We start from the raw sequence: 27,676 nt of genomic DNA on the forward strand, positions 1-27,676 counted from the left end.
TCTGTTATTATTTTCTCTTGAGATCTCATACTATGGAGGCAGGCATGCAACGGACAGCAATTGATAAGCAACGCGCAACATCCTTTTAAACTTTGGAAACATGTAGATTTGCAGAGCTGTCATTAACATAAATTATGATTATGGAGATGACTGATTATGAATCCTAATAGGATTTGTTTAGGAATATCTATAAAGTTTGGGATTTGAAATTAAAATCTATTTAAATTTTTTATCCTAATCCAATTATATATATATATATATATATATATATATATTAAAATAGAGGTTTTGTTTGGTAAAGTCTCCGTTTGATACATGGCTAAAAAATTTTATGACATGTAAGACATATGGCTAAGAGATTTTTTTTTTAATGCAGCTGAAAATATTAAATTGTTACATTTCTACCACATGCATTTAGAAGTGATTACTCACAAGAACAAAATTATTTAGTTGCTTGGTAGGGCTATCACATTGATTAATTTTATTTTATTTTACTTATTTATTTATGATCATGAATATTATTATACTCTTATTTTTAAAATATTATATCTTCTGAGCATAGTTAGTGGATTATTTAATGTGGGACTTCTACGGATAAAAAAAAATAGAGAAAAAATAGGAAAAAATATAGAAAAAATCAATGAAAATGGAGAAAAGATAGAAAAATTTAAGGATATATTTTTTTTCGTATAGATGATTTTTTTTTTCTGAGCCGCACATCCCATGCATCACATGGGGTTATAATCTAGATTATTTTTAAGATGCTTGATAGTATATTTATATCCAACTCTTATACACAAGTACTTACACAAAACACATCTAAGCTCCTTATTCGGCTGCTCCAAGCCTCCTACCTGATCGAGACTTTATGGAAGAAATAGAGAAAAAGCATACGAAAAACATCGAAAAAATCAAAGAAAACAAAAAAAAGAAAGTAAGACCTTTTCCCACCTGAATTGAATTTTTTTTTTTCCCTTCTCTTTTTCTTTTCATTCCCTTCTCTTTTTCTGAGGCCTGTTGGGGAAGGAGAGACCATGAGAGAGATCAGAGGGGTTGCTTAGGTTGCGGTTGGGGTTTTTCTCAAACATATGGTACTTCGTGTTAGTTGGTCCTTGAGGTTTTGAGGGCTTAATCTCGATAGAAGCATGATATTCTATAATTTTTTTTTTTGGCCATAAAATTTTATCGAAATAATCCGATCGAATAAATAGATTAATTGGACGAGTTCGGATACCCCACCATTGCTGTATATCTCCCTCACAAAAACCACCATCGAAGTCACGGCAGCGGTTGCTTCTCTTGATCTTATTGCTTCTTCTCAACTTCGAGCGTCCGATGGCTTCGACAACAACACATAAGAAGAAGAATAAGAAATCGGCCCCTTCCGAGCAGAATAAATCAGAGGAAAAAGAGTCCATAGCCATGGCTATAGTCGAGAAAGAGGAGAAGCAGAGGAAGAAAAAGCCTGACAACAAGATTGACAAGATTTTCAAAGGAAAGAAGGCCAACAAGCCAAAATAACATGAAGAATTGAAGGAAGGGAAGCCATCGGAGGCTTCTGAGTGTTAGGGTAAATCCTCGTTGCCTAACCAACTAAAATTAATCCTCGTCCTCCTACCGACTGAACGTACGACCGATTAAATAGATCATGCCGACTTAGTTTCCAACCGATGACCTGATTTGAAATTCAATTGACAGCATAAAACGAAGTCGATTTTGGACTGATCCGACATGCTGACAATAGTCAATCGAACACTCATTCGGATCTTTCCTGACTATCTTGATCTTAAAAAAATAGGGGTTAAACGACGATTACTCAACATGGGTGTTAATCCCTCATGTTCAGGGAATAGTAGGCATAATAACCTTTCTTGATTTTCTATTGCTTGATCTTAATGACAGTTAAAGAGATAACCATCCACTAAAGACAATAATGCCTACATTCCAGATCTTAAGTAGCGGAAGTTACACAGTAACGACATTCTCCACCTAATAAAAAGTGGTGAGTCAGAAGACTGGATAAGATTTTCTGACTTCTAAAATTTTTACTTTTATATTTTGGTCTTCTTATATGTTCTCTTTCTCTGACTAACTTAAACATCGGAGGATCTTCTGCCTGAACAATTTTTGATAGACGAAATTAATTTTGCAAGTTTCCTACCATCTAAACAATCAAGCACCACACTTCGATTTTCAGCCGACCATCTTGTCAGAGATTCGCGGCAATATGAACTAAAGAAGAAGGCAAAGAAGAGAATAGGGGAGGAGGGCAATAGTAATAAAAGGAAGAACAAAAAGAAAGGGCCGACTGTGGTGGAGAAGGTCCCGGAGCCAAGGCAAAGCGAAGAAGGGCGGCGGAGGGGCTCGCCATCTACACCGAGGAGCAGGGCATCGGGAATCTCAATGCCGGGCGTACCCCACTCAACTCTTTCGACTGTTCTTGCTACTTCTCATCGTCTATGGAAGTGACATCGTAAGTTTTTGATTTGGTGCTGGGGATTTTGTTGTTTTTGTCCGAACAGTACTATTCCAAATGAAAAGTGATAACTTTTTTGAGCAAACAACTGTTCTTTAAGTATGCAAATAGCAAGCTGCTGTTGTTTTAGTTATATATGCCGCGGAGATTTTTCTTTCCTTCTTGCTTTCTTATCACTTCTGTGCAGAAAATGTTTGCCAAATTCAAATTATTTTACCCATGTCATAATTTTAACCAAATTATATTTTGAGGCCATTTGGCCATTGTAGATGTCATATAATTAATTGAAAAGATATATTTGATTTTGGATTAAGTTTGACCAAATAAACTAGGCCATAGTAATGCAGAATTAAGGTCCACAATTCGCTATAAACCCTTATCCTATATTCTAATATTTGTCACATGGTGACTTAATAACAAGGAGAACACGTTCTTCTGTAAGAAGTTATGGTTGGAGATGCATGAGTTCTACGACTTGTGATTTGCATTATAATAGCACAGATGATTTGGGTTCAAAGAGAGACTAACGGATATAGGACATAACTACAGGCCCAGTGGTCCCTAAATTGCGTCTTCCATAGGACACAGGGTGTACCACAAGTTTGAGAACTTAGTAGGCGACCTATTGAAGGGCGGAGGAGCGGTGGAAGGGAGGCCACAACTGGTTCCCAAATTCGTACGTGAACTCGAACGACGTAATCTGCAATGGGTCCATACACTACTTTGGGGGTGCTGCGATAAATTAACTTGAGGGTGGAAAGCCGGGGGGGTGAGGATTTCTTTTGTGCTGCTTCAAAAGTTAATACTGGGAAACTGCTGCACTTTAATCCGTGAGAAAAGGATGAGAATGCAATGTTTAACCTCAAAAAACAACCAATATCAATATCATCAAACATTATTCCACCAATTTAGGATCTACAATTGTTAAGCAAAAACAAAAGGAAAAAAAAAAAAAAACCAATAATAAGTGAGCTCAAGGGTTGGATCAATCAATCACATATGTAACCCAGATTTTAAGTATTCCAGATTCAAACAAGGTATATTTGAAAGCATATTGTGATACATATGTATGTATGCATGTGTGTGTGTGGACACAACTTCTCTTGCACATGGAGATTTTAGAGAGTACCAGTGAAGAATAAACTCGCCTGATTCTTTGGCTGCCTAAGTCTTCCATGTTTGATGGTCTGAGGTTCCTCATCGAGGCTCTTCCCCGTTTTCTAACTCTCTGCCAAACTGTCTCCTTCCTCAGCCTTCCGCTTCTATTTCTGAGAAGATTAAACACAATGCAAGAGTTCACTGCAATTCAGCTTGATGTAACGTGTTATAAACAGGAACTCACACACACACACACACACAGGGGGAGGCCTATGGGACTTACATATAAAGTTTGGCAAATATTTAAAGAAATGAACATTTTCCAAAGAATTAGGCATCTAAAAAGAAAAGAAAAGAAAAAAAATCCTATTGATAGGTCAAAGGCAAATTTAAGAATTCAGAACAAAGTTTAGTAAATTCTTTGATAAATGAAAATTTTGGATAGACTCTATGCTTAGAAGTGATATTTTTTCTTCTTTGTTCTCGAGAGGAGGAAACAAGAACAAGCATATGCTGGATTAGCCTGAAGTATTTAAACTTGAAGAGGAAAGAATTTCATCCTCATTGGCATTCAAGAAAATACATGCAACTAGACTTATAGATAATGGGCTTATCTGGAGATCTTCAAGCTAGTAAGCAACAGATTTTTCAAAGAACAAGGAGGAAATCATACTACAAAATTTTCTTATTTGAATAGAAATACCTGGCAAATTTGCCTAGTCAACAAAACTTCAATTGAGTCACTGGATTCTAGAAAATATTATTAGAGAAGTTGTTATAGTCTTACCAGTTCCTTAAGCCCCTCTCTCTCTCTCTCTCTCTCTCTCTCTCAATTAAATCTCAAAGAGGGCAATACGCTGCCATCCCACATAGGTTCTGTTCGACAACTGCCACAAGTTAATCATCAATATCTAAGTGATGCCTAAATGCCATAGGAAACGTACAAACTTTAACATCGCTACCACTGTATCCTTTGTCATGGCTGCAAGCTCCTTGAAGTCAAGTCCTTCAATCTTTCCTTCTGACAAAAGTTTCCTTAAGATTATTTCCCTGCTCTCCACTGATCGTAAGCCAACCATGATTCTGTTAAAATACAGGAAATTAGAGTTGGATAAATGGTATGTTCTTCATAAGTAATGATATCTACTCTTCTCGAGGCATGATGCAAATATACAACCAAACCAACCTGCACTCAAACTTCCTAATAAATGCTTCATCAGGATCAAATGGTCTGTTTGTTGCTGCTAAAACAAGGATTCTCTACCGGGACTTCGTTAAGAGCCCATCCTACTGGGTCATGAACTCGTTCTTGATCTTCAGTATTGCCTCATGTTCTCCTACCCTAGTTCACTGGTCAAGCATGCTATCGACCTTGTCCATGAAAATGATAATAGGGGCAGCCTTAGCAGCCAGCGTAAACAAAGCTCTGAGAGTCTTCTCATCTTCCTCGAACCATTTTGATGTGATTGTGGACATTGAAACATTGATGAAACCTGCTCCAGCTTCATTTGCTATGGCCTTGGCTAGAAGATACTAAAAAATTACCCATCAAAAAAAAAAAAAAAAAAAAAAAGGAATCTCATGCAATGACAGTAATCAGAATTGAATTCAGTGATTGATATGGAGCCAAGATATAACCGAGTAGGGTGAACCAGGCAAAAAAACTGGCTGGATTGACTAGCTAGCTCATGCAATCTATAGTGTAGATTTCACTCCCATTTATCTATGTCATTTCAAGGGACAAAAGACAATGAAGGTACTGGGCCATACCAACCTGAACTTAGAATAGAAGATTGCTTCATCTTCAAGGATTGGAGTGGAAAAGAGTTTAAGGGAACATCACTCTCTCTAAATCAGTTTGGGTGGACCCTACCCCAACAGAACAAACCAATGCCATTCAGATGGTAACAGGAGAAGACCCACTGTGGGCAGTTTCCATACAAGCAGGTTGAAGAAACTTCAAAGGAGATCCCAAATGAAATGCCTAGAGAACTCTGGGAAATAGTCATCTCCAAGATACCAAAAAGCTTTTAAAGAGATTGGCTACCATGACCGGCATCAGGTGGAAGAAGGCTTGCAACCCCTCAGGTTCAGTTCCAGGTGGCCCAAACCGTAGGATTCCTCTGCAAGGCTTTAGGAGGCCTCCAGTAAAGAGGTCAGGACATCATAGGGGAAGCATGACTATTTCTTGAAGAGATTCTTTGATTTTCATCAAGGGCACCTATGTCATTAAATGTCACCCCAATTTCACTTGCTGGGATGACCTCGTCTGATCCACTTTTCAAACTCAGTCTGAAGGAACTTCCTGTTAGGGAAAAAACGTTAAAATAAGTTTGTTAGGCAGCCATCTAGCAATCATTTACCGAAAAAAGGAGGGAAAAAACCATAGAGGACCTCAGTCAAAATAAGACAGTTCCAAAGGTTCATTCTCATGGACTCATACCATCGATTTGCACTTAGCCAAACACGATCCACATCCACATATTTGTGTAGAAAAAATGAATAAAGAATTGAATTCAAATGTTGTTTTTGGCTGATAACATGTTAGCGATGGAATGCGTTCCTAACATTAAGTCTAAAAGAATGGACAGATAGTGGAGGGATCCCCAAGTCCATTGGAAACAAGCTTCTCATTTAAATTATATATGAGCACTGAAAACAAACCTAATACCTTTAACAGAATTCTCCCTAATATACAAGGTAGTCCAAAAATTTATGTAACTAAAGTAATTAGTAGAGAGCAAAGACACAACTTTTTATAAACTATTTATTACATGCATAACAGAAAAACATTTCATCTATACATCAGATTATGTAACCCAGTCAAAGAAAGGCAAGAAGGAAGAAATTTTACTGGTGTTTTTGGTGGAAGAGAGATGAACCCTCAGCATCTTGAACCACCGGTCCTGGTTTCTCTGCTTTCACTTTTCTTTTCTGAAGGTGAGTTCAGCACTCACTTCAGGTTTACCGCAGCCACAGTGGCACTGTCTTCAGCTACAATTTCCTAACAAACAACCACAATTTAAGTAATAATATCATCTTTCAGCTTAGCACGGAACTATATTATTCACACTTTACAAGTCTATCATTACTTTTCCTGATTCAACATTTGCTCCGAGCTTTAGAGTATATCCTCACACCAGAAAGCCTATTTTCTTAGAATATGCTCAATCCATGGGACAAACTGTTATATGAAACACGATAAGACAAAAAAGGCAAAGGGTGGCCAACAGAAAACTAAACAGATACCATACACCAACCTCTTTGAAGAAATGACAAGCTTTCAATTTCTATATTCAGATTTTTTGTTATTCATCAAGTGGTAATTACTGAGAACTGTTGTATCTGCTAGGCAGATTGAGCACAAATCATCACACTCAAGATCATTCTCTCCAAACTTCCCTCAGATACAGATCTTCCAAAAAACTGGATAAAAATAAATGCACCAAGTAAGCATACATCATAATGTGATTAAATGAACTCTACAGAAAAGCTCGATTCTAGAACATGTAAAATGAATGATCATGAAGCAGAGTAAATAAGTTATTATAATTCTAGAATAACCATAGTATGTGTCTTAGCCAAACTCTCCCCCCTCTACCCATTATCCTAACAACTGTTGGCATGGCTTGCATGCACACATCCAAGAGTATGAGCCTCGGGAAGCGCCATGGAAAGGAAAAGAGTGAGCATCCAACTCAGTTTGTCTAGTAGCAAGCAACACAAATTGATGTAAAATAACCTACCCTATTTATCAATAAAATATTATGAGTTAGGTCTCCCCAAACTCCTTTCATCAAAAAAAAGAGGGGTACATGTCTTCATGTCTTTTGTCTTCTAAAGAGGGGAAGAGGGGGAGGGGGAAAGAAAAACAAACAACCGTAGAGTGATAAAAATGTTTAGGTTCCTGAATCTTATTCCACATCAAAACATAGATCTACTTGACTATAAGGTGTTTAAGTTCAGAATTCCTATGGAATCTTTGTTGGAACTGCTATTTTTGCTCTGAATCTGTAACCAAATGCCCAATAAAATTTTAAAATCATAAATGCATAGAAAAAGAACTATGGTTGCATCTACTGACCTTGAGTGAGAAGTCAGTAATATCTAGCAACAGCAATTTGGCCTCAAAGTAATAGGCTAGTGCCTTGGCAAGCATTTGTTGGTAAAGCTCTTAAAACAAAGATCTCTAGAATTAGGCAAAGCATATGACTAGGCATATACACTTTAAGTCCTTCAACACTAACTAAATAATGACTTTGTTGAACATAAACTGCCTGCAGGGCCTGACAGCAAAATGGCTCGACTTGCGGGAGAAAGGTTTTGCGTGTACTTGCACAATTCTGCTTGCTTGAGGTGAACATAGGCTGCACTTGTCAGTACAGCTCAGGTCAGGTCCGTCAACTGTCATCGACATCAAGAAGGTGAAGCCATCAGAATAAACAGAACAAAAGCATTACAAAATACCAAAAATGTATCACTAAGACCTCTCTGCACATTGGAAATGTAGTCAGCGGTTTTGTTATATAATTCAGAAGTTAAGGTTCAGAATGCAAATCAAGTGACATTAGATATATATCAGAGGACAGAAAAAATCAAGAATTCTTCGTCTTTTTGAAGAACAGACATTGGTGAAATTCTATCATGCAAATGTATCACCTAATGCTAGTAGATTCAAGTACTTTTAGGCACTCATAATCAGCTTTGAATTTGTTGTAAGTGGAATCAAAAGGCCCAAGAAACAATAAGAGATGGCCAGAGCACATAATCTGAATTTAAAAAAATTAAAAGATACTTGTAAACAACAAGTTTCAATTCCCACAGTGGTCAAAGAAATGCTTCAGGCATTCTACATTGGGTTCTTAAAAGAAGCGAGTGAGCAAGTGTGAGAGAGTGAGAGAAGAAAAACACAATTGGAAATTATTCTATGTTAGAGGCAACATAAAAGATTCTATTAAATTTTTAAAAAAGCAAAAAAAGTTGACAAAAAAAAATATTTGAGGGAAACATGAATGTGAGTGTAGTGGTCAATTTCTAAACCTTAGCCTCATGTCATCCTTCAAGTCAATATTTCAAATCCTTATTCATTCTGCCCCTATCCTGATTCCCAATCAAGTGAAGCTTCAACTTGCATCCAAGTCATCTTATATCTTCTCCTCATTCTCAATACAGTTACATCAATTACTTTTTTGGTATGATTCTTAATAAACACATAATTTTAGTCATTTAAAGCAAAAAATCATATTTAATTTATTTTATTTATTAAGAATTTGATGCTTCTTTTTATGTTTTACAGGAAAGATGATCGCCGATATAAAGAGTCCGATTCATAGATAAAAAAGACTCAAGTTTGAAGAAATTTGGACTTAAAATAAAATTAAAATAAAAGAAAGACGCATCCGGTATTATAAAAAATGAAGATACTATGCAACGAATCCAAAAGGATACAGATGTCATTGTAAAGAAACAAAAGCTTCTTTTTGGTATGTAAAAAGGTGGTTCACGTTGATTTTCTCTGGGCGGTTTCACGTGAAGCTTTGGGCGCGGTTTGAAGTGAAATTCAAAACAAAAGGAAGCTGGCGCGTGAATGTGGGCAGCATGCGCGCGTGAACGCGCGTGAACACGCGGGAAGCTGGCGCGTGGACGCGGGGCGCGGACACGGGACGCGGCATGGACGTGCGGAACGGGATGCGGCGTGGACGTGCGGGGACGGGCACGGGCGTGGATGCGGGACGAGCGCTGACGCGGGTGTGGGCGCACTGCAGATAAGTTCAAAATAAGGAAAAAAATAATATTTAAAAATATTTTGAAAGATTTGTATTTTTTTTAGTCCCACATTGGAAAATCATGTAAAACTCCTCCCTCCTAACACTTATAAAAAGACTTTTATACTCTCATTGGGGGGGAGCCCAGAAATTCTTCTAGAGCCTTGCATAGAGGAATAGAAAGGGACTACTTCATGAGCAGCTAGGCTAGCAGTCTCGGGAGTGGAGAAGAAATTTTGTAACGACACAGAGATGGTTTATTGTTCTAAACTTTCCTGTATTTCTTTATATGCAATAAAGATTATGCTTTTTATTTAAATTGTCATGAGTTCTTTATTTGCTCCCTTTCATATGCTTTTATTTATGCTTTCTTGTTAGATTAATATTAGGAACAACTTTTACTTTCCGGAGACGCGCCGTGATCTACGGATACGGGGCGTGTCGAGGAAAGAAGAGTTGTTTACCTAGTACTTTCCGGAGATGCGCCGTGATCTACGGGTACGGAGCGTGCCGAGGAAAGACAGATATTTTTTCTAAGATTAATCACATTTATTTAGTTAAAAAAGAGATACAACTCTGCTAGTGCAAATTAATTCAAAACTCCCAAGTTCTTTATTTTCTAATTACCTCGATTTTAAGATAATTTATTTTCTAAATCAAAAACAACGTTTCTTTCTTTTATCTTGCAATCTCAACTTAGCCCAAGGTCCCTGAGGATACGATCTCGACTCATCCTACCTACGTAGTGAGTAGAGTTATTTTTGGTGCTATCAACGACTACGCATCAAATTTTGGCACCGTTGCCGGGATCTTGGCATGGTTGAATTAAAAAATTGAAAAAAATTTTAAAAAAAAATACTTTTCAGTTTTTATTTCTCGTTTTAAATTTTTTTCAGTACTTTCTAGCTAGATAATCTTATTTGCATAATTAAAGAATTACCTTGCATAACTAATTTACTATTTAGAATTCTGCTGCTTAGAATAATTTGCTACTTTTCATAGCCCAGTGATTTATTATTTTTTAGACTTAATCACTTAAATTTATTTTCTTGTAAAACTAAAAAAAAAATTAAAAAAAATATATAAAAAGATAAAATTATATAAAAAAAAACCACTGACATTTCATAACACTTAACTAAAATAGCGTAACCTCAAATATAAAAATTTCTAACCTGATTAGACACCTTGTTTCTTTGCATTGCATCTCCATAATTAATCTTAAGGGCAATAACCCATTAACCAGATAAGGTGGGGATTTGATCACCCTTTCTTGGCCCACAAATCACTCCCTTGCATTTGCATAACCTAGACCTTAATTTAAAATCAACTAGACGTCAGCCCTAGGAATTTCGAGCTCAATAGGATAAGAAAGCTCTAGAGTTGAACCGAGTGCGGATTGGTTAACTGCTCGGTGTCTAAGGCAAGTGGTTAAAGAAAGTGGTTTTCAATTGGTTCCGTTGACTGACCTGGCCAACTTAGTTGGTGTCTAAGGAAAGCAACGAGCAGGGAACCTCCCACATCTTACGCTTACCTGGCCGAGTCAGTTAGTCAGTCTTGAGCTTGGAGTGCTCAAAAGCAATCTTGAAAGTTAGGAGCTGTCTAGATCTAAGTTAACCTTAGGATAGAGAGTCTATGATTGTTTAAGTTGATTGTAATTAACATCTAAACATTAATTAAATCCTCCCTTTTCATAGATTTAAGATTCTTAGGTTCTTCTCTTTAGATTTTCTTCATTCTTTTCTCACTTTATTATAAAAATATATATTATAAAAATATATATTATAAAAAAAAATTTCTGTGTGTGCTCTACAGTATAATTGTAAGATGTATGCTTGGCCGTAGATCGTTACGACCAGAAATCCAACCTTTTGATCCAGAAATAGAAAGAACTTTTAGAGCCAACAGATATAAAAAGATGGACCGAAATCAGGAGAATGATCCACCCAAGCAATTGAAGGAGTACTTTACTCCTTCCACATATACCTACTCTCTTTGTATTCAAGTACCCCCTGTGGAGGCCACTCAATATGAAATTAAGTCCAGTATAATCCAAATGTTACCTTCATTTTATGGACTTAGTAATGAAGACCCTTATAAACATCTTGAAGAATTTCTTGAGATATGCTCAACTGTCAAAATTCACAACTTCTCCGATGATGCTCTTAGGTTGAAATTATTTCCTTTTTCACTTAAGGACAAAGCCAAATACTGGCTACATACTTTGGATTCCATGACTATATCAACCTGGGACCAGCTGCAAGGAGAGTTTCTCAAGAAATATTTTCCCATAGGAAAAACTAATCAAATAAGGAAAGCCATAACTAGTTTTTCCCAATTAGATGGAGAAATGTTTCATGAAACATGGGAGAGATTAAAAGACCTTATTAGAAAATATCCCCACCATGTTGTACCCAAGTGGCAGTTAATCCAATATTTTTATGATGGGCTCTCTGAAAGACATCGACAAATGGTCGATGCATCATGCGGTGGGATATTTATGCTGAAAAGTGAGGATGAGGCATGGCAACTGTTTGAAATTTTAAGTGAAAATTCATTACATCATATGTCTGCCTCTATTAGAGATAAACCCATGTTAAACTCAAAAAGAGGTAGAATATATGAAGTAGAAAATGCCATAGATATCCATCAAAAGGTAGAGGAACTGTCCCAAAAATTAGATCGTCTTCTAAACACTGGACAATCCCCGATTCCACCTAATCCAATCCAAGAAGTTTGTGCATTGTGTGCAAGTCCGAACCATTTTATTAGTGAATGCCCAGCCGCACCCCAATTTCCTGAGTTTGTGCACGAGCAGGTTCAGCAAGTCCAACAAGCTCGCAGACCAGGAAACGATCCATATTCGAACACTTATAACCCTGGCTGGAGAAACCATCCAAATTTTTCCTGGAGACCACAACCAGTGGTTGGTCCTGCCACACCTCGACCTCAATATCAAGACCCAACATATAGGCATGGACCATACCATCAATTTCAAAATATTCCTCAACCGTCTACTACTGGTCACAGCTCAACTTTTGAGAAAAAAGTCCTGAAAGCACTAGAACGATTAGAAGTCAACACTCAGATCCTTAACTCCCACACACAATCCATTGCTAAGCTAGAGACCCAAATAGGTCAACTAGCAACTGCATTCAGTAGGAGGGAAGGAGGAAAATTACCTAGCCAACCAGAGAGCAACCCAAGAGGGCAATTTGTGATTGGGAGTTATAATACCCCAGAAGCTTTTTCTGAACATGCCAAATCAATCATGACTCTGAGAAGTGGGAAGGTCATTGAACACACTAGTAAAATCAATGAGACTGACCCTAAATCTCTAACCGAATCCAAATCACCCAAGAACAAGGAGGACCTGAAAATAGAGAAGGAACCAACTGCACCGGAATCATCTTACTTGCCTAAAGCCCCATTTCCGGATGCTCTGAAAGCCCCTATTCCTGCAGATAAGAAGGGAGGAAAACTCGATGAGATGTTGGAATTGTTTAAGTAAGTCCAAATTAATCTTCCCCTTCTAGACGCAATCAAACAGGTCCCTGCTTATGCCAAATTTTTGAAAGATTTGTGCACCCAAAAACGTAAATCTAGATTACAAATTCCAAAGAAAGTACGTCTCACTGAACAGGCTAGTTCTGTCTTCCAGCATGCCACTCCTCCAAAGCTTAAGGACCCAGGAGCCCCCATCATTTCCTGTGTTATAGGAGATTATCACATTGAAAAAGCTCTTCTGGATTTAGGGGCAAGTGTGAATCTTTTACCTAGTTCGGTGTATGAACTTTTTGGATTTGGAGAACTGAAACCCACATCAGTCACATTACAGTTGCCGACAGATCAATTAAAGAACCACGTGGAATGCTTGAGGATATCTTGGTCAAGGTAGATGAGTTTTACTTTCCAGTTGATTTTCTGGTTCTCGATATGGAATTAAGTGGCAACCCCAGACAAATTCTCATTATCTTAGGATGACCTTTCCTAGCTACGACGAATGCATGCATCAATTGTAGGACAGGAGTCATGGACGTATCGTTTGGGAATAAGAAACTGAGACTGAATGTGTTTGGTGCTTCCCAAGGACCATCAATGGATAGTTGCTTCAAAGTAGATACACTAGAAGATATTATAGAAGATGCAACACCCATAATTCTAGCACCTGAACCCTTAGATACTTGCTTGGCTCACTTTGGAGTGTATGACTTTAAGGGATATATGAAAGAAGTTAACATATTGTTGGATACACCACATGATAAAACCACTCCTCCATGGACAATCAAGTATGAGCCATTACCCATCTTTTGTTGGTTTTATTGCATATGACGTCTGGCTGAAGACGTAAAACTTAGCGCTTTTTGGGAGGCAACCCAAATTTCTTCTATTTTGTTTTAACTGATCATCATTTTTTTTAAAAGAATAAAGGACCACTCTGTATGGAAGAGTCTGTTAATAAACTTGATGTCTGGTTGAAGACATAAAACTTAGCGCTTGTTGGGAGGCAACCCAACGATTTCATATTTTTTACTTTACCACAGCTGCAGGAATTTAGAACAAGAGCCTATTAATCAATGAAGCTATCTTCAACTTCCGAAGTAAAATTATCCCAGGTGCACTCTCTCCTTTTATTTTCTTTGCTTTCTTACTCCATTGAGGACAATGTAGATTAAGTTGGGGGGGGAAATTAATCAAATCCTCGAGTATGGTCAGAAATAATTAGTTTTGTGTATTCAAATTTTATTCAAGAGTCAATTAGGCATCCTAATAAATGAATGATTAACGGTCAAGATAATTTTAGAGATACTGAGGAATAAATTATTAAGAAAACCCAATGAATGGTAGGGTTTGAACTAGACCAAATTTTAGGAGTGATTCTACAACCCTCTTCTTACTGATCTCAATAAAGAATCTGCTTCATGAAAAATTGGGTGGAAAGATCGAGGTATGCAAAAATTCTCCTTAAAATTAAAAAAAAAAGAGAGAAAAAAAAAACAACATTGGTCTCCTACTGAGTAACCGGGCCCTTTCGCCTAAGTAAGCGTTGTGGTTCGCGTAAAAAGATAGGCAATGTTATATATATATATATATATAAAAGGAGACTAAATTGCAAGAAGATAATAAACCTCTTTCCCATTAAGTTAGAAGATTTAAAGAGTAAAGTGGGGAGTTGGTGAAAGAAAAGCTCTGAAATTTCTTTAGTTAATACTCAGCCACTAATTGGGTCAAATTGATAATCCAATGAAATATCTCTTTAATGGTCTGACCAAGTATCATCTATCTTTTGGGATGCCTAACCTAATTTTTGATTCAAAACCGAGTCAGTACACAATGCTGATATATCTATTTTACTCGAGGACGAGCAAAATTCAAGTTGGGGGGTGTGATAAACACATAATTTAAGTCATTTAAAGCAGAAAATCATATTTAATTTATTTTATTTATTAAGAATTTGATGCTTCTTTTTATATTTTACAGGAAAGATGATCGTCGATACAAAGAGTCCGATTCATAGATAAAAAAGACTCAAGTTTGAAGAAATTTGGACTTAAAATAAAATTAAAAGAAAAGAAAGACGCATCCGGTATTATAAAAAATGAAGATACTATGCAAAGAATCCAAAAGGATACAGATGTCATTGTAAAAAAATAAGTTTCTTTTTGGTATGTGAAAAGGTGGTTTACGTTGATTTTCTCTGGGCGGTTTCACGTGAAGCTTTGGGCGCGGTTTGAAGTGAAATTCAAAACAAAAGGAAGCTGGCGCGTGAATGTGGGCAGCATGCGTGCGTGAACATGCGTGAACACGCGGGAAGCTGGCGCGTGGACGCGGGGCACGGACACGGGACGCGGCGTGGATGTGCGGAACGGGACGCGGCGTGGACGTGCGGGGACGGGCACGGGCGTGGACGCGGGACGGGCGTTGACGCGGGTGTGGGCGCACTGCAGATAAGTTCAAAATAAGGAAAAAAATAATATTTAAAAATATTTTGAAAGATTTGTATTTTTTTTAGTCCCACATCGAAAAATCATGTAAAACTCCTCCCTCCTAACACTTATAAAAAGACTTTTGTACTCTCATTGGGGGGAGCCCAGAAATTCTTCTTAGAGCCTTGCATAGAGGAATAGAAAGGGACTACTTCATGAGCAGCTAGGCTAGCAGTCTCGGGAGTGGAGAAGAAATTTTGTAACGACACAGAGATGGTTTATTGTTCTAAACTTTCCTGTATTTCTTTATATGCAATAAAGATTATGCTTTTTATTTAAATTGTCATGAGTTCTTTATTTGCTCCCTTTCATATGCTTTTATTTATGCTTTCTTGTTAGATTAATATTAGGAACAACTTTTACTTTCCGGAGACGCGCCGTGATCTACGGATACGGGGCGTACCGAGGAAAGAAGAGTTGTTTACCTAGTACTTTCCAGAGACGCGCCGTGATCTACGGGTACGGAGCGTGCCGAGGAAAGACAGGTATTTTTCTTAAGATTAATCACATTTATTTAGTTAAAAAAGAGATACAACTCTGCTAGTGCAAATTAATTCAAAACTCTCAAGTTCTTTATTTTCTAATTACCTCGATTTTAAGATAATTTATTTTCTAAATCAAAAATAACGTTTCTTTCTTTTATCTTGCAATCTCAACTTAGTCCAAGGTCCCTGAGGATACGATCTCGACTCATCCTACCTACGTAGTGAGTAGAGTTATTTTTGGTGCTATCAACGACTATGCATCAATTCTTAAGCAATCACTTATTTCAATTAGATGAAAATGAAACAAATAAATGGATCATGCATATGATTGTCTAATACATGCCTTACTCATTTATCCTTCCATTTAACTAAGTTCAACCATAAGATCTGATATAGATAATTGGAGAAATGAGACTAACCAGAGGACATGGCAAGCAACTCTCCCTGTGACATACAAGCATTAAGGTGAAGGCAAAAGCAGTTGTATAATTACATCATTGAGTATTTAACATGAGCTCATATGTCAGGCGATGGGGCATGTTGCAACCAATACTTGGTTACCCAAGCCAGTATATCAAGAGAGGATCACCATTACTAGCATTAGCCAAGAGAGAACCACAATGCTCAAAACAGAATGCCTTTTCAGCACACTTTTCTTTTCTTTCCAATTATTTGGATAAGAAAATTGGTAGAAAACCACTAATTACTCTCAGATGTAACCTTTTACTAACCAATTTGTTCTGTATGATGTGGACCGGCAACAGAAAAGTTACTAAGCTGGGAGCTTGTGGGTCCAAGGATGCTAGTTGTTAATGTCTCAGTTAAGTTGTTTCAGTCTGTCCACATTATTCATTTGGTTATCATAAATAAATGATATTGTTTACTGAGTTGCAATTCACCTTGTTTTTTTTTCCTTTGGGTAAAAGGCCAAAAGTAGATAGAGCTGAATTAGTTAACTAAGTTAGACCCTGAGAAAATTCAAAACTATGGTAAAACAAAAATGCTGATCCAAATTGCTTCTCTTTATGCCAGACAAAAGATGCAAAGTGGGGGAAAAGAAAGCAAAGGCAAAAGACAGGGACAAGAAAAGTTGATAGAGAAGTAACATTGCACCAAGGGAAAAAAAAAAAAGACAAAAACAAAAACTTTGAAGACTATATATAAATCTAGTGAATCACATATACCGAATCATTTTTAAATAAATTTCCATCAAACCACTTGCATTAATTTAGCAGGACTATCCCACTAAAAATTGCTCCATATAGGAAAAAAAAATAAAGAAAATTACTTTCTGGAAAAAAGAAAAAGCAGAGAGCTTGGAATCATATTAAAAATATGCAATTTCCCACAAACAGAACATGGATCACGGGCAGATTATTCAAAGACAAGTAAGAACTATCTTTGTCACGAAATCCACAATTCTACTTCTTTACTATGTCTCGTGTCACGCCCCGAACCCAACACCCGGGTCGGATACGTGATGGCCGCACACTCCTTAGAGCAAGCCCTAAAGAATATGCAAGGCCAAATTAAATCATTACAATCTCATCAACCATAATATTTAATTTCAATAATAATTCATAAAACTTGCATAATTACAATTAATATTTCTTCAATCCTCTGATCAGGTATCAATGGTACTCTATCTATGCATTCGCTCACTCACAAATCCATACCATAGCCAACCATGGACATCTTGTAACTCTGAGAAGAAAAAGAAAATGAAGGGGTGTGAGCTTTACAGCCCAGTAAGAATTTCCATATCACACCAATATAATAATATAATCTGAAAATAATGATAGGCAATAACACGTAAAAGTCGATGTTCACTGTCCAGAATACTGCAAACATTTATAGATTATCTGTTTATCAAAAGAGATGCATCATCATATGTTAAATAAGTGAAACAATTTTATTCAACGATTGTTTCATGTCTTATCTTTTCATTTTCTTCTATTATCACATCATCTGTAATCCTTTTCTTTTTCGCTTTAGCTTTAGCTTTGGCTTTGGCTTTGGACTACCAGGATCATGCGACGATCTTTTATTCGGATCGATTTCTGTGATCTTCCTCGGATCGAAATATTCATGATCTTTCTCGGATCAAAGTGGCCATGATCTTTCTCGGATCAAATTATTCATGATCTTTCTCGGATCAGATTCTTCATGATCTTTCTCGGATCATATTCTTCCACACATAAGCCTGTGGGGGCTGTCCCAGGCATAAGCTCCTGGCAAGCTATTCCACATGACAAGGCCAGTCCAAACCATAATTCTCTTTCTTTTCATATTCATGAAATTATGATATTTAACTTCATTAATCAATTCATCTTTTGCAGTGAAATAAATATGTCATACACATAATCATGCCATCAATCGCTGATACATTTGTATTGATATAGCATACTCATGCTCAATATCACATAAATAAATAACAATATCTCAGATATAACAAATTCATCGATCTCAAATCTAACGATGCAAAATCAATGAGATAAAACCAACGATAAAATAACATATATAATGATGATCATGTACAGGGATTCTTACCTTTACCGGTGACTGATCCAAGCACAGAAATCAATGTTCTTCTTTGATTTATAAATTTCTCTAATAAGATATTTCACTCGATATCTTATGCAGACAATCGTATCTCTTCATGATCCTGATCAAATATAAAAATCATATATAGAAAAAATTACCGATAATCGATCCTAATAACACGGATCGAGGACCTCTCTTAGGATTAATCAAAATTAGAATTTATCTAATTATCTAGATCCTCCACTGATCCATAAGACTTCTAGAGAGAGAAAATCCATGAAGAGAGAGAAAATTCTAGAGAGAGAAAGTAGAGAGAGAAAGTGGAGAGAGAATCTTCATATTCTTTCGATGAGGCAATCATGATCGAGATCATCAAAGGTCCTATCAAGGTGACTCAATATGAACCAAGTGTTACAAATTTCGAATAGGATCAGACTGGGATCAGATCTACCGCACGAATTTCGGAGCAACCTCAGATCATCTTATTTTTATTTCAAATTTATCCTAGGGTCTGTGATGTAATCAGAGAGAGAGTAGAAAGATTCTAGAGAGATAAAATTCACAAAAAGAGAGAAAGATCTAGAGAGAGAAAATAGAGAGAGAATCTAGAGAGAGAAACTGGAGAGAGAAGGTAGAGAGAGGAGAGAGAGAAAATTTTTCTCTCTTCTTCTTCTTTTTATTTTATTTTATTTTATTTTTATTTTTATTTTTTTCTCTTTCTCTCTTTCCCTTTTTTTTTATTATTTTTTTTCTTTTCTTTTTCTTTTCCCTTTTTCTTTTCTTTTTCTTTTTCCTTTTTCTTTTCTTTTCTTTTTCCTTTTTCTTTTCTTTTCTTTTCTTCTTCTTCTTCTTCCTTCTTCTTTTCTTCCCGCGGGTTCCGTTGGGCCAAAACAGGGAAGGAAATAGAGGGTGGCTCGGGCTCCGACGACTTGACCGGAGATCCGACAACGACGGCCGACAACCGAGAGCAAGGAATCGCCGGCGGCAAGACTTGACCGGCGGAAGAAGAGGTTTCTAAAAAAAAAAACAGGGGACCGCCCCTTTTTTTCTTGAATTTCTCCGGTCATTGGCCGATCACCGGCGGCCATGACCTTCGGAAAACATAGGCAGAGAGGTGGGGGTCCAAACCTAGAGGTGCGGCACCATGGATAGCGGCGCTGGTGGTCGGAAAAGGGAGGGAAAAGTCCGGCCGAAACAGAGCAAAAATAGGGTCATCTTATTCATGGATTTTCCGGCGATCCTGACGGTCGGCGAGGGTGCACGAAGCCGTGGAAAAGAGAGGAAAGAAGAGAGGAAGGGGAAGACGGGTTTACCTCCGACTCCGGCGAGGTCTCCGGCGAGTATTTGAGATGAACACGATGAGGACATCCGCGGCTTCAACGAAAAAATTCGAGAAAAATAAAAGAAAAATCCAGTGCTCGTCGTGACCAACCTTAGAGGGAAGGAGAGGGGGTTTTATAGGGTGTAGGGGAGGTCGAATCCGCCTCGGATTCAACCTCTCCACCGGTGATTTGGGTGGAAGAAGACTCCCAACGGGAGTCTTCTTCATTTTTTTTTTTTTTTTTTTTGTAATGCTTTGGGCTTTTTGGGTTGATTTGGGTCGGGATGTTACATTCTCCCCCCCTTCAAATAATTTCGTCCTCGAAATTAAGTTATGTTGTTTGAGATATATTCCAAAGTATACATTCTTCATGTCATTCTCAAGCTTACAATAATGTCATATATATTATTTATTTCTCATGATCTTGTTATAACAAAAATTATTTGAAATCTCAAACTCATCCCTTCTTATTGATTTCTTAACTTTTTGAAGAACTGTAACATTTTAGATTTGTATTAATATACCATCGTTATTTGTCTAATACATTTCACTCGAAATTCATAATTATCTCAGACTACCCTTGATAGAAAAATAATTAAAGGTCAAACATCGGGCACTCTTCACAATCATCAATTTTTTTCTTCACTTGATCTTTCAACAAATTTTTATATGTAGACTCTCATCTTAAGAAAAATCTCAATCTTCTATATCAGTTCGAGTAACAATATTAGATTTTTAAAAAAATATGAGATCTATGTCAGGACTTTCTAAGTTTGAGCTAATATCAGAACTATCAAGCTGTTAATAAACTTGAGATATCTAGAATTTTTTTTTTTTTTTTTTTGGCATTATCTACAATGAAACAACCTACTGACAAAAATTATCCGGCTATAATCAGATTAGATCAAAATCTGTAGCATCATTTTATTATCAATAAAATCTTTCCTTATTTGCAACTAATATATTCCATCATATTATCTTTTGATTTAAAGGATCAATATTTCTAATCAATTCAGACCATCACGCTTTTGCTGTGCACTCTGATCTCAACTTACCAAATTATATAAGTCTATCAAAGATAAAATAAATATCCTTATATGTTAGATCAATCCAGGATAGATCCAACCTTCAAATTTCATATAAGACTTACGGTAAAATTTTAAGTTTCTTTATCTTTACTATCTTCGGGTATAGCATATAAAAATTAAATCTTGATCCACTTTCTATGTTTGAAATTATTGCATAAATTTCATCATAACTTGTATATCATTCTCTGACAAAATAAATTTTTTCTTCTTTAATTTAACAATAATATCAAAATACTTGTGAACCACTTAGAAAGGTAAGCTTTTGACTTGAAATTTAATGCAACTTGAAAGATCAAAGAATCATATTCAGAATATGATATTTTGAATAACCAAAGATTTCACCAAGATGTGTATCTCGTATTCTCATAATATAATTTAAGTATATATATGTATATATATATAATTTTTTTTTTTTCATCTAAGATTGGGTTTCATATATGACCTCTTATAGGTTCAGTGTTCAAAAATATTTCTCTCTCATATGATGTAATTTCTTCTTAAACCATACCCTAATTAACTTTCTTTGATAAGTCTAAATTCATAATGCTCAGACAATTATCATCGAAATTTAAAAAAATTATCATGATCTTCGATCATATAAGTTTTATATTCCAAAATCATCTAGTATACTCAACATAACTTATCAATACCTCCCACTTCATTTCAATGTCAACTCTTTTCATACTTAGGTCAACCTTACCAATTGAAATCTAACATATAACTCGTCAATTCTATTATAGATATCATATGCCACTTATACATAAATTTTATCTCAATATCTATTTATTCGAAGTCTAAATATTGAATCTTCTCTTTTATACCTATCATGTTTCTCATGATCATAACCTAAGTTCAGATATCACTAAAATTACAATTCTGAATAATTATAACCTTAAACTCAAATACCACTTAAATCATATTCTCTAATGATCATAACCTAAATTGTAATATCATTCTATTACATCCTTAATGATCATAATCTTAAACTCTGATATTATCAATCATACTCTATTGATTATAATCCCAAAATTTTGATATCACTTATATGACAATCCCTAGTGACATTAAACTTGGGCTCTAGTACTGTTCTGTCATATCCTAATCACTTGTATCATTGTCTCCGAATAAACGTATCCTAACCTCTAAGCTCAGATGCCACTCTGTCACATCCTACTGATCTTACATAAAGTTTTAATATCTCTTCATAATCTCTAGTGATCTTAAACCTAAGCTTTGATATTATTCTATCACATCCTAATCATTTATATCGTAATCTCCAATGATCACAATCTAAGCTCTGATATTATTCCATCATATCCTATCACGTATATCATAATCCCTAATGATCATATCCTAAGCTCTGATATTATTCCATCATATCCTATCACGTATATCATAATCCCTAATGATCATAGCCTAAGCTCTGATACCATTCTGTCACGCTCCGAACCCAACACCCGGGTCGGATACGTGATGGCCGCACACTCCTTAGAGCAAGCCCTAAAGAATATGCAAGGCCAAATTAAATCATTACAATCTCATCAACCATAATATTTAATTTCAATAATAATTCATAAAACTTGCATAATTACAATTAATATTTCTTCAATCCTCTGATCAGGTATCAATGGTACTCTATCTATGCATCCGCTCACTCACAAATCCATACCATAGCCAACCATGGACATCTTGTAACTCTGAGAAGAAAAAGAAAATGAAAGGGTGTGAGCTTTACAGCCCAGTAAGAATTCCCATATCACACCAATATAATAATATAATCTGAAAATAATGATAGGCAATAACACGTAAAAGTCGATGTTCACTGTCCAGAATACTGCAAACATTTATAGATTATCTGTTTATCAAAAGAGATGCATCATCATATGTTAAATAAGTGAAACAATTTTATTCAACGATTGTTTCATGTCTTATCTTTTCATTTTCTTCTATTATCACATCATCTGTAATCCTTTTCTTTTTCGCTTTAGCTTTAGCTTTGGCTTTGGCTTTGGACTACCAGGATCATGCGACGATCTTTTATTCGGATCGATTTCTGTGATCTTTCTCGGATCGAAATATTCATGATCTTTCTCGGATCAAAGTGGCCATGATCTTTCTCGGATCAAATTATTCATGATCTTTCTCGGATCAGATTCTTCATGATCTTTCTCGGATCATATTCTTCCACACATAAGCCTGTGGGGGCTGTCCCAGGCATAAGCTCCTGGCAAGCTATTCCACATGACAAGGCCAGTCCAAACCATAATTCTCTTTCTTTTCATATTCATGAAATTATGATATTTAACTTCATTAATCAATTCATCTTTTGCAGTGAAATAAATATGTCATACACATAATCATGCCATCAATCGCTGATACATTTGTATTGATATAGCATACTCATGCTCAATATCACATAAATAAATAACAATATCTCAGATATAACAAATTCATCGATCTCAAATCCAACGATGCAAAACCAATGAGATAAAACCAACGATAAAATAACATATATAATGATGTCATGTACAGGGATTCTTACCTTTACCGGTGACTGATCCAAGCACAGAAATCAATGTTCTTCTTTGATTTATAAATTTTTCTAATAAGATATTTCACTCGATATCTTATGCAGACAATCGTATCTCTTCATGATCCTGATCAAATATAAAAATCATATATAGAGAAAATTACCGATAATCGATCCTAATAACACGGATCGAGGACCTCTCTTAGGATTAATCAAAATTAAGATTTATCTAATTATCTAGATCCTCCACTGATCCATAAGACTTCTAGAGAGAGAAAATCCATGAAGAGAGAGAAAATTCTAGAGAGAGAAAGTAGAGAGAAAGTGGAGAGAGAATCTTCATATTCTTTCGATGAGGCAATCATGATCGAGATCATCAAAGGTCCTATCAAGGTGACTCAATATGAACCAAGTGTTACAAATTTCGAATAGGATCAGACTGGGATCAGATCTACCGCACGAATTTCGGAGCAACCTCAGATCATCTTATTTTTATTTCAAATTTATCCTAGGATCTGTGATGTAATCAGAGAGAGAGTAGAAAGATTCTAGAGAGATAAAATTCACAAAAAGAGAGAAAGATCTAGAGAGAGAAAATAGAGAGAGAATCTAGAGAGAGAAACTGGAGAGAGAAGGTAGAGAGAGGAGAGAGAGAAAATTTTCTCTCTTCTTCTTCTTTTTATTTTATTTTATTTTATTTTTATTTTTATTTTTTTCTCTTTCTCTCTTTCCCTTTTTTTTATTATTTTTTTTCTTTTCTTTTTCTTTTCCCTTTTTCTTTTCTTTTTCTTTTTCCTTTTTCTTTTCTTTTCTTTTCTTCTTCTTCTTCTTCCTTCTTCTTTTCTTCCCGCGGGTTCCGTTGGGCCAAAACAGGAGAGGAAATAGAGGGTGGCTCGGGCTCCGACAACTTGGCCGGAGATCCGGCAACGACGGCCGACAACCGAGAGCAAGGAATCGCCGGCGGCAAGACTTGACCGGCGGAAGAAGAGGTTTCTAAAAAAAAAAACAGGGGACCGCCCCTTTTTTTCTTGAATTTCTCCGGTCATTGGCTGATCACCGGCGGCCATGACCTTCGGAAAACATAGGCAGAGAGGTGGGGGTCCAAACCTAGAGGTGCGGCACCATGGATAGCGGCGCTGGTGGCCGGAAAAGGGAGGGAAAAGTCCGACCGAAACAGAGCAAAAATAGGGTCATCTTATTCATGGATTTTCCGACGATCCTGATGGCCGGCGAGGGTGCACGAAGCCGTGGAAAAGAGAGGAAAGAAGAGAGGAAGGGGAAGACGGGTTTACCTCCGACTCCGGTGAGGTCTCCGGCGAGTATTTGAGATGAACACGATGAGGACATCCGCGGCTTCAAGGGAAAAATTCGAGAAAAATAAAAGAAAAATCCAGTGCTCGTCGTGACCAACCTTAGAGGGAAGGAGAGGGGGTTTTATAGGGTGTAGGGGAGGTCGAATCTGCCTCGGATTCAACCTCTCCACCGGTGATTTGGATGGAAGAAGACTCCCAACGGGAGTCTTCTTCACTTTTTTTTTTTTTTTTTTTTTTTGTAATGCTTTGGGCTTTTTGGGCTGATTTGGACCGGGGTGTTACATCTCGTTAATGACTTTTGATATCCATGTGTTATGTATTACTAAATTTAATATCCACAACCTATTACTTCCGTCAGACCACCGGCATGAACATATTCCTTGATCCACCTTACAGTAAATGGGGTTATGTAGAGCATAGATTGTACATAATTCCAGCCTCATTCTGACAAAACACACAAGTAAATAAATGCCACATTAAAAATTAAGAGAGAGAATAAAAGAAAAAGATAAGGATCGAGAGCGCATGAGTAGAATTTAATTCAAATTACTGTTGCTCTTCTGATTGAAACATGGGGTATGAATTGTACTCCCTAACTCGGAAAACATATTAATTCCAAGCAGCGGAGACAAGTTTCAGACGCATGGACGGAGCTTGCGATTCAAGATATATTAAAAAAATGAAAAAAATAATGCGATGATTAGCAGAATATTACAAAAAGATGTCATTTTCCGAACAGAATATTCTGAACATGATCAGAATTCAAGAACAGAAGTCATTAAGGCTAAAAATCCAATTTCTTCTCAAAATAAAAGCTAATGTCGAAAGTTCTGGCATTAGATAAAGGAATCGGGGAATCAAGAACGGTTCCGTTCCCAAGGCCCTCGTGACCCAATTACTACTTTAACGCCACTTAACATCCCTTTAGATTGACGGAATCTTGAGAGGAAAAAAATCAAGAACAATTCTTCCTGTCGCGGAGAAAAAAGAATCGAGAACGGTCAAAGAAATAAAAAGAAAAGTATTGGAGAATACCCACCGACCGATCGACCGACGGTCGGAGGGACCGACCGATCGACCGACGGTCGGAGGGACCGACCGACCGACAGTCGGAGTGACTGACCGACGGACGCCATCACCGGCCGATTAACGGCCCATAACCGATTGAGGATGTGTCGGTCGGGCATACTTTTTCCGACCGACTGAACCTGAAAGTCTGATGGCCGACTCACGTAAGACTCGCTGACCAACAGAGGGGCCCGAATCTCCACCCGATGCCATTCAGATGGCCACCGACCTAGGGTCGGTCGACTCCTCCGATCGCCGTACAGCCACCAGAGCTTGTCAGTCCTGACAGCAACATGCGGCACTGCCACCTAGGGGCGTTGTCCGCCTAGAGCATTGTCAACCCTAGTGATTTGACAGCCCCACGGCGACATGACACTTTTACGGCGACTCTGACAGTCTACAGTGAGTTGACAATTCCTCAATTGTCCGCGCCATTAATGACGGCGTCATACCTGCTCCACTATATAAATCGGGGAAGCAACAGTGCAAGGGGGCCTCCACTTCTCGACTTCAAACCACAGGCTCGCTTCCTCTCTCTCTCTCTCGATTGAGCTCTCTGTCTTCATTTCACTGTTGCCAGTCACCTCTCTGACTTGACCGTCGGAGGGTCCCCGCCGGAGCCGCCTCCGGTCAGTGTGGACTTCTCATTTTGCAGGCGCCGTTCTCCGGCGATCAGGCGACGAGGCGATTGGCCGCAACAGATTGGCGCGCCAGGTAGGGGGAGACGATGACGAAGACAAGAGCCCAACGATCAGGGTCACCGGGTCGGCGAGGCGCTCTTCCCGCCGGGAAGAGGCCTCCCCGCCACCCTCAGCGGCGGAGCCCAGCTCTCCACACCCCGCGTGACCACGGAGGCGCAGATCGCGGCCATCGTACGGCAGATGACCGTACTGACGGACGCGGTCAAAAGCCTCCAGCAACAACCGGCGGCCCGTCCGATGCCCTCCAGGAGCAGCCGCCGACGACCGCGCCGATCCCCGTCGCCTCCGCGCGAGCGCCCCAACAGCACTCCCACGGAGAGGAGGGGACGGCCATGGCGCGATGACCGACGGTCCCAGCAGCCCTCTCCTTCCCTGCTGGAACGGGCGAGGAAGGAGAAGCGGCCGCGAACGCCGTCCGCCTCCCTTCGGAATCTTCCGGAGACTCCACTCCTGGGGTCTCCCAGCACCGACGGACGGACGACTACGAGCGCGGTTCGAGGAAATCGACCGTCGGCTCGCGCAGTTGCAGGTGGACGGCCAGAAGTCTTCGAACGACGTCGACTTCCAGACCGCCCAACCTCTCTCCCGACTAGTTCTCGACGAACCGATTCCCAGTCGGTTCAAGATGCCACACGTGGAGCCATACGACGGCTCCACCGATCCGATCGACCACCTGAGAGCTACAAAGCTCTCATGACGATCCAAGGGGCAACCGACGCTCTTTTTTGCATCGGCTTCCCCGCCACGCTCCGCAAGGCTGCCAGGGCCTGGTACTCCGTCTTCGATCAGGAAGTATCCACTCCTTCGGACAGCTCGAGCACTCATTCGTGGCCCACTTCAGCACCAGTCGGAAGCCGCCGCGAACGTCGGACAGCCTTTTCTCCCTCAAACAGGGGAAAATGAGACGCTCCGACACTTCATGGCGCGATTCAACGCGGCCACGCTTGAGGTCCGGGACCTCAACGAAGACATGGCTATCTCAGCCATGAAGCGAGGGTTGAGGGCGTCCCGATTCACCTACTCTCTGGACAAGACCCTCCCCCGGACGTACGCCGAGCTACTGGAGCGCGCATACAAGTACATGCACGCGGATGAAGGAGCATCCGACCGACGCTTGGCCGAACCTAGAGGCCCGAAGGAGAAGCGGAGGAAAGATCGGGAACCCGTCGAACCCAGCAGGCCCCCGACCGATAGTCGGGTCTCGCCACCCCGACGAATCCAAAAGTTACCCCGGCAACAGACTCCGAGGCCGGTGCGCCCCAGGTATGATTCCTACACTCCTCTCTCCGCTCCTCGTGCACAG

At 38.4% G+C, this 27,676-nt stretch overlaps 1 long non-coding RNA gene, 1 other non-coding gene and 1 pseudogene across 3 annotated transcripts; 1 reads left to right on the plus strand and 2 right to left on the minus strand.

Annotated features, from left to right (window-relative positions):
• The first annotated feature begins 1,335 nt into the window (after positions 1-1,335).
• Positions 1,336-2,544, plus strand: LOC109505870 (uncharacterized; annotated as a pseudogene).
• Positions 2,545-3,456: 912 nt separating this feature from the next.
• On the minus strand, positions 3,457-8,765 carry LOC105041742 (uncharacterized). Of its 2 annotated transcripts, none has more exons than XR_012139229.1 (7): positions 6,835-8,765; positions 6,667-6,758; positions 6,429-6,578; positions 5,349-5,879; positions 4,761-5,107; positions 4,519-4,657; positions 3,457-3,744 (listed from the first exon to the last, which is right to left on the minus strand). It is a non-coding gene; the product is annotated as an uncharacterized lncRNA (long non-coding RNA). The 2 variants fall into 2 exon arrangements; XR_831421.4 differs by having other exon boundaries at positions 4,761-5,097; positions 6,835-8,764.
• A 2,876-nt stretch (positions 8,766-11,641) lies between these two features.
• On the minus strand, positions 11,642-11,747 carry LOC140855895 (small nucleolar RNA R71). The gene has a single exon (XR_012139340.1). It is a non-coding gene; the product is annotated as a small nucleolar RNA R71 (small nucleolar RNA).
• Positions 11,748-27,676: the final 15,929 nt, after the last annotated feature.

The sequence above is a fragment of the Elaeis guineensis genome, chromosome 2, assembly GCF_000442705.2.
Source record: "Elaeis guineensis isolate ETL-2024a chromosome 2, EG11, whole genome shotgun sequence".
Classification (NCBI taxonomy): domain Eukaryota; kingdom Viridiplantae; phylum Streptophyta; class Magnoliopsida; order Arecales; family Arecaceae; genus Elaeis; species Elaeis guineensis.